This window comes from Mus caroli, chromosome 7 (assembly GCF_900094665.2).
Source record: "Mus caroli chromosome 7, CAROLI_EIJ_v1.1, whole genome shotgun sequence".
NCBI lineage: Eukaryota > Metazoa > Chordata > Mammalia > Rodentia > Muridae > Mus > Mus caroli.
In genome coordinates this window covers 106,661,244-106,669,628 of record NC_034576.1, presented here as the reverse complement: position 1 = coordinate 106,669,628, position 8,385 = coordinate 106,661,244, and positions in this window count along the sequence as shown.

Below are 8,385 nucleotides of genomic sequence, written 5' to 3'. Positions count from 1 at the left end.
TCCTTCTTGATGTCCTCTACCATCATCATGAGATATGCTTTTAAATCTGGGTCTCACTTTTCGGGTGTGTTGGGGTGCCCTGGACTGGGCAAAGTGGGAATGCTGGGTTCTGATGATGGTGAGTGGTCTTGGTTTATTTTAGTAAGATTCTTATGTTTACCTTTCGCCACTGGTAATCTCTGGAGTTAGTTGTTATAGTTGTCTTTGTTTAGAGATAGTTCCTTTGGTGATTCTGTTACCCTCTATCAGCAGACCTGGGAGACAGGCTCTCTCCTCTGAGTTTCAGTGGTCAGAGCTGTCTCTGCAGGCAAGCTCTCCTCTTACAGGGAAGGTGCACAGTTATCTGGCATTCGGATCTCCTCCTGGCCGAAGATGAAGGCCCAAAACAGGACCTTTCCCAGAAGCTGTGTTTCTTTGGCCTGTCACAGAAGCTGTTAGTTTCTGTAGTTCACACTCTTACCTGTGCAGACTACTTTCTGCAGAGTCTCAGAACCAAGATGGCTACCGCGGATCCTGAGGCAAAAGCCTCGCGGGTCGGGTGGACACCTGTCCTCTGGCTGGGAAGGTGGCCGGATGTCTGGAGCCCGAAAATGGTGCTGCCTCAGAAGCTCTGTGGCTCTCGCCTGTCCCAGAAGCTGTTAGCTTCTCTAGTCCACACTCTCACCTGTGCAGACTACTTTCTGCGGAGTCTCGGAACCAAGATGGCCTAATTTTTTTTTATTAGGTATTTTCCTCATTTACATTTCCAATGCTACCCCAAAAGTCCCTCATTCCCTCCCCCCACCCCCCTACCCACCCACTCCCACTTTTTGGGAACCGCAAATTCTAAGGGGTCTTATAGATGTGGAAGATGGTAGTGTAGTGGTAGATCTGCCCAATCTAGGCGCACAGCATGTATTCATATTAATTGAGTCGTGTTTTCATTGCTGGGGCATATTTGGGATGGAGAGAATTACCGCAACAGAAGGTTACAAACATTCTGTTCCAACATCAGATCATGGATGAAAAAAATGTATGTTCTGTTTTTTTCTGAAAGATACTCATTACACAAAAATCGATGACTTTTCTACAAATAAATTGTCTAATCCTGTGTATTATTGTGTGTGTGTGAATTCTTCAGCTATAGTCTTCTATTGGTTTCTGAAGGATAAATGTATGCACAAAATATTAGGACTAGAAACTACAACCAGCTATAAAATTGAATTTCTATGGTGACAGTGAGAGCCATTAAGTACTTCAAAATGGGAAATTGTACAATGTTTGAGGACAAGGAAGTTTTGTGAACAGTCATGTCTATTATGGGCATGTAAGGGCCTCCCGATGTAGATGTAGCTGGCATGTAAGATAGGTAGAGTTTGCCTTCAAGCTTCTCTTGGCAGGTCACACCACCTGTAGCTCTGTGTCAATTCAGGTGAGTGAAAGGTACTTGTAGGATGCTTTGCTTATGTTACCTATGTAGGCACAGTCACTTTTGGGGGAGATGTACAATCCTCATCACACCAAGAAAACACTAAGCTTGGAAGAGTGGAGGAGAGTGCTCAAGGCTGCATGGTAGTGAAATTTTAGTTCAGTTTGGAAGAAAAACATCCAGGTTGTTTCCATGAAAATATCTCCTGACAGAGTTTAAGGCATGAAAACTGTCCTTAAGAACAACAATAACTCCCCAATGACAACTGGCTTTACCATTTGTCTAGAGTAAAGAGAATGTCTATCTGCTTTTGCTGCTCTTACATGCAGTCAATCTTTGGGGACCTCTTGGCCCAATTTCCATTTTTCCCCTAGATTCTGAGTATACCAGGCATGTAAACCTGGGGCTGAGGAAAGTACACAGTGATAGCTTCGAACTGTGGCTCAGTCCTCACTAACACTACACAGCTGAGAACTCAGGCCCACAGGAGTTTGGAGTTCACTGGCCCTGAGAGGTGCTCACAGGAGAAGCCCATAAATCCTATTCACTTCAACCTGTTGTCTCCCAGCTTGCCATAGAAGCACCCTCAGGTTCCTAAGATTCTTTTCCTCATCTTAAACACAGCACCCACAGCATAGAGGTGAGAAATCCATATCTCATGAGCAGTAGCAGTTAGACTTTAGACACAATCTGAGGACTCCTGTTGTTCCGAGACCTTTCCTATTATACTCGTGGTGTGCAGATGTGATGACAGTCTTTCAATCTACCTTAAATGAAAAACAAAACACAAAATGTAAGTTGGATATTGAAGCAAAATATTATTAGCAGCTGAATGGGTCAAAACTTATTTGTTCCCTTGACTCAAGGGGGAGAATAAAAGATTTTGATCAGATCAAAGAAAAAATTTTCCTTTGACAATAGAGCCTGTTGGGATTGGGCTGGTTACAAGATCATTGCTAAACAAAATTCAAAATGGGATTCTGCCCTCACATGCCACCTTGTCTTACCATTCTGATACAACACAATGATACAGAGGGAGAATAATAATGCTTTGTGCAAAGGTGAGGGCCCAGCAGGAAGCTAAGTGAAGAATGTGGAGGAGCACGTACCGTGTGGAGGAGCATGCACAGTGTGGAGGAGCATGCACAGTGTGGAGGAGCATGCACAGTGTGGAGGATCATGCAGTGTGGAGGAGCATGCACAGTGTGGAGGAGTATGAACAGTGTGGAGGAGCACCTACAAGGGCAGTGACGCTTACTCAACATGCTGTCCTCTCGTTCTGTGAAAAGAAAAATTAAAGTCCTAACTACCCCTTATTTACTACATCATAGGTACTGTTGAGCCCTATATGATTATATATTTTTGGTTTGTGGTTTGTTTTATTTTCTTGTACTACAGGTGCTTGGATCTAGGGTCTCATACAAACTAGGCAAGTGCTACTACTGAGCTATGTCCCCAGTCATTCATATATATTCATTCATTTATATATACATATAAAATCTCCATACACAGCGTCATGCGACAGAGTGGATGCATTTAGGATTATCCTCATTTTAGAATAAGAATAGGAAGGCTAAGAAGATATGAGGATCTTGTGTAAAGTTGCAGCTTTTGTGTCGCAGAAGTTGGGTTTGCAGCTAAACGACTTAGCTTCAGAGACAGCTTGGAAGTTTGTCATTGTGCTGAAGGAAGAACAAACAGGAACCAGAAAAATATAAATGGATGTCATAGTTCTATCCTTAGTGCTTCCGAAATCAGGAGAGGACCCACAATCAGACTAAATTATGGTTCCAAAGTAATCGATTCTCCCCACATCATAAAGAAAAGAAGAACAGAGAGTTACGATTTTTTTTCTTGAACCCTTCCACTCTGCCTTCCGTGCATCTGACTGGACTCCATAAGGTTCTGGTGTTCTCTTCTGCCCAGGAGGTCCTTTTACTTTTTTTAATAAACTGAAAAATAAATTGTATTTACTTATTACATACAAGATGATATTTTAAAATATGATGTGCAATTTTCCTTTCTTTCTTTCTTTCTTTCTTCCTTTCTTTCTTTCTCTTTCTTTCTTTCTTTCTTTCTTTCTTTCTTTCTTTCTTTCTTTCTTTCTTTCTTTCTTTCTTTCTTTCTCTTTCTTTCTTTCTTTCTTTCTTTCTTTCTTTCTTTCTTTCTTTCTTTCTTTCTTTCTTTCATTTATTCACTTCACATCTGGCTCACTACCCCACTCCCAGGCACTACCTCCCACAATCCCTCCCTCCATTTTCCCTTCCCCTCTCCTCCTGCCTTGGTATCCCCTGACCCTGGCATATAAAATCTGTGCAAGGCTAGGCGCATCTGCTCCCACTGAAACCAGAAAAGGCAGCCCAACTAGAAGAACACAAGCCACATACAGGCAACAGCTTTTGGGATAGCACCTGCTCCAGCTATTTAGGACCCACATGAAGACCAAGCTGTACACAAGTCTCTTAGGCAGGAGTTGGTTTATAAAGCACCTGGAGAGGAGGAACTCTAAGAACCCAAGATCACCCCAAAGAGCATCACCAGAAAAAAAACAGAAGAGATGGTAATGAGCTCATGGTATCTAGAGGTAGCAGTGGGTAGAGCCAAACCTTGGTTCCTACCTGGTTCATGAACTACCATGTCCCTAGGCCTGATGCTGGGAAAGACAAGCCCAAGTGAGTCAGAACAGAGATACCGTCTAGAAAGGGATACACAGCCAGATAAATATTCAGCATCTAAGCAAGTGGTGTGGGCAGCTTCCAACAGAGGGAAACCACTGTCCTGAGAGGAAGGAGCTAGGGGTGGGGGAGGAAGAACAGTCCTGGACTGGATCTGGGGGATCTTGTGTGGTCCCAGCCCTATGTGATCATGACCTTTCTGTACAGGCATTTTCTAATCCCAGAAAGCAGCCTGAGTAGTTTGACATGTCTGCAGTAGTGTCTCCACCCCACAGATATAGCTGGACTCTGTGCCACATCCCAGAGCCAGTGTAATGCTGAGAGCTAAGGGAGAATACTGATACTCCTTTCCTCCGTTTGCATGCCCTTCGATGAATGGAACTAAGATGCTGAGGTTGCCATGCAGGGTGAGGGCTCATGGTGTTACAGTAGAGCAGGCAGATAGAAAATGAGAAGAGTACAGTGATGCTGCAGAGTCAGCACAGGGCAGAGGTAAGGCCTGCGCAGTGGTTCTCAACCTGTGATTCAAGACCCCTTTGGAGAGTCGAATGACCCTTACACAAGGGTCACCCAAGACCACCGGAAAACATGCATATCTACATTATAATTCATACAGTATCAAAATTACAGTTTTGAAGTAGCAACAAAAATAATACTATGCTTGGGGGTCACCACAACACAAAGAACTGTATTAAAGGGTCTCAGCATTGGGAAGGTTGAGAACCACTGGGCTAGAGGAGGCAAGGAGGGTCCGCAACCTTCCCCTCCCCACCTTCACTTATTGTGTAGAGGGAAGTTGAAGGAGAAGTGTGTACTGTGGTTACAAAGGGTCCAAAGCAGCTGTCCTTGGAAAGGTGCCAACAGGATGTGTGCTGGTAGAGCCCTCGCCCTGAGCACAGGACTTCGTTAAGGGGCCCTCTCATGGGTACAGGTTGTGCTTAACCTGTGGTTTGGGGACAGACATTCTCAGCTACTGAGAGAGTTGATATCTTAGGTTATTTGTAGCCTGCCCTGTGTAAAGGGGCCCGAACAGGATGTTCTCAGCTTCCAGAGGAGTCTGTGGGGCCCAATGGTAAGGGGACAAGGCTGGGTGCCATAACTTGGCAAAGCATCACCTTCTAAAGGGAAGTTCTGGTTCCTCATCAGTGGCTCCTATGTGGGAAAATCTATTGTGGATATTAACTTCTCTGCTCTGTGGGAAGCTGTGCAGCTAAGTGACCACCCCAGAAGTAGCTCTGCTAAACTTGACAGCTCTGCTAAACTGTTCTCTGGTCACCTGCCCCAGAATCTTCAGTCTGCAGCTTAACAGTCCAACAGACCAGGTTAGAGTACCAGATTCCACGACTCAGAAAACTGAATGACAAAACTGGTCTCCGAGTAGAGCACAAAAGAACTCTATTTTACTGCAATTCTTTCCTCCAAGTTGCTTTGTGTGGTGTGGTGTGGTGTGGTGTGGTGTGGTGTGGTGTGGTGTGGTGTGGTGTGGTGTGGTGGTAGTGGTGGTTTGTATGTATGTGTATGGGTGTGTTTACATGGTATATGATGGTGTTGGTATCTGAGATAGCCTATGGTGACTTAGAATCCACAATCTCTTTGCCTTACCCTGAAAAGTGCTGGGATTACACATTGGTACTATTATTTCTGACTCAGGTTTTTCTAGTACTTGGGAGGCAAATCCAGGTGGATCTCTGTGAGTTTGAAGCTAGGCAGGGCTACAAACACACAGACACACACACACACACAGACACACACACACACACACACACACACACACACACAGACTGTCCTCCCTCCAGCACCATCATCTTAATTGGACCACCAACTGATATGAAGATACCCCTTCCACTGCTGTCCCAGACCTGATGATCTTTATCCTTAGTGGTACCAGATTTCCCCAAACTGATTCTATAAAATCTACGTGTCTTCCCATGGACAAAGAACAGAGGAAACAGGAACCACAGAGTTGGATTTGAGGACTCTCAGGTGTTAATACTGATCAAAGAAAGGGTTACATTCCAGAAAATTAGGTACTTTTATGTTATGAAGTTATGTTTTGGCAGCAGGGAAGCATCCTGTACAGAGCTGGGGGGATGTAACACTTGAGAGTGTGGTTATGAACTTAATAAACTCTTGAGAAAAGGATTGTGGAGCAGGAGATTCCGCTTAGCATTTGTCAGTTAAAGGATTGGAAGAGATACTTCCTGTCTGCTTCATCCTGATCATGCTGATGTGCATTTTCCTAGGGTGGAAGGAAGATGTAGTTTGCTTGCCATCTAATAAGAACAATTTCCCCACATGCCCGGACTATTGCAGGAGCATTCCATTCATCATAAGAGACACTCAAAAGTGTGTGGTATTTAGGCAGATGAGATTTGACTCAACTCTCCTGTTTAGTAGTTATGTAGCTAGGCATCTGTTAGTTCTTTGATCCACCACATGGAAACACCAACAACTCCACAACACTGTTGGAAAATCCATTGTTCAGCACAGCAGTCCATGGTATAGCAATCAGAAAATGAGGCAGCAGCTTACCCCTTCCTTTCCATAAACCTAACTTCACCCAAATCTCCGTAAACCTACAGTTGACACTTACAGGACTTCTTTATGCCTTGTAGGGACAGAGCCAAGTGGAAGCAGAAGATGGCGCTGGATCCTGCGGTGCCTGCCCTTAAGAAGACATTTTCTGAGCCTGGGCCCTTTGTCCTATTGGTTGTGGCAGAACTTGAGGGCCTGCATGCCTGACTGTCTGTGCCCATGTGCTTGCTGTATCTGGCATCTTTGGTAGGGTTGATAGACACCTTCTCCTGGGGCTGGTGGCAGTTGACACAACCCTTCAGACTCCCATGTACCAGATTTTGGGGGCTTCTGGCAGCTGCTGACTTAATTCTGGCCACATCTCCAGTACTTAAAGCTCGAGCTGTGCTCTGGGGCTTGTTGGGTGAAATCTCCTTTGGGGGCTGTTTAGCTCAGCATTTTTTTGCTCATGTGGCCTTCACTGCTGAGTCCTCAGTGCTGCCAGCCATGGTAGTGGATCGCTCTGTGTCCATCTGACAGACTCTATTCTATGGGGCTTTGTTGAGCTACCGTGTGGTGGGCATAGTGGCTGTATCAGCTGTGGCTCATGGTGCCTGTGTCATGGCACCCCCTGTGGTCCTTCTCCAGACACTCCCTCACTGTGGGCATCGGGCTTTGCCTCACACTTACTGTGTGCATATGGGTGTGGCTTGTCTAGCATGTGGTGACACATGTCCCAATATTTGCTATGGACTGGCTACCATACTGCCCTCCCCAGCCCTGGACCTCAGGCTCATAGATGTTTCCTATGCCCTCATACTGTGTACTATCAGCTGCCTGCTATGCCACAGTGCCTATTACAAGGCCTTGAGTACACGTGGGACTCATGCTGCTGTTCTCTTTTATATACCTGCTCTCTTTTCTTTCCTGGCTCACCGTTGTGGCTTCCATACAATTCCCAGCCACATTCACATCCTACTGCCAAATCTCTATGTGGTAGTTCCTCTTGATCTTAAACCTGTGCTCTATGGAGTGCACACGCAGCAGATCACTCAGTGGCTTAGGCACTTTCTTCAGAGAGTGAGAAAAGTGGGTGCTGGCAGTCAAGCTGTAGCACAAGCTTTATCTGGGTGAACCCAAGTGTTGATTGACATGATCTGCCACCAGGTTGTATTGTGACCACACTACCTCTTCCAAGCATGCAGATAGGCAGAGTACATTAAACTGACGTCTCTCCACCTGTACAATCTGAGCCTTAGTTTTGTTTCCAATGACAAACCATAACAATATAAAAGAATTTGAGCCCTTAAGTATGCCCAGGACACATCGATGAAACTACAGTCTCTCTCCATTACTCTACACAGAGTCAGATTGGTCTACTGTGGCTTTGTGTGGCCAGCATCAAGCAAGAATTCCAAGTCTGCTGAAGGGATGAAGACAGGAGGAGCTAGAGAAACAGTAGAGCCTGGATAAAGGAACCGCACCTTGGAAACTGCTTTCTGACTTTGGGCTCCAGAAAGCTGTGGAGGGCACAATACTGGGGCTGCTTCCCCAGGAAGTTCTCCACTTCTGATCAGATTCTTAAGAAGTTCCTACTTTTTTTTTTCACCCTGTGTCATTTGTTAGATACCATTGCTAAGGTACGGGGGACTGGCTACAGCTCACGTTCTCATTCTTTTTTTTTTTTTTTTAAATATTTTTATTACATATTTTCCTCAATTACATTTCCAATACTATCCCAAAAGTCCCCCATAGCGCCCCCCACTTCCCTACCCACCCATTCCCATT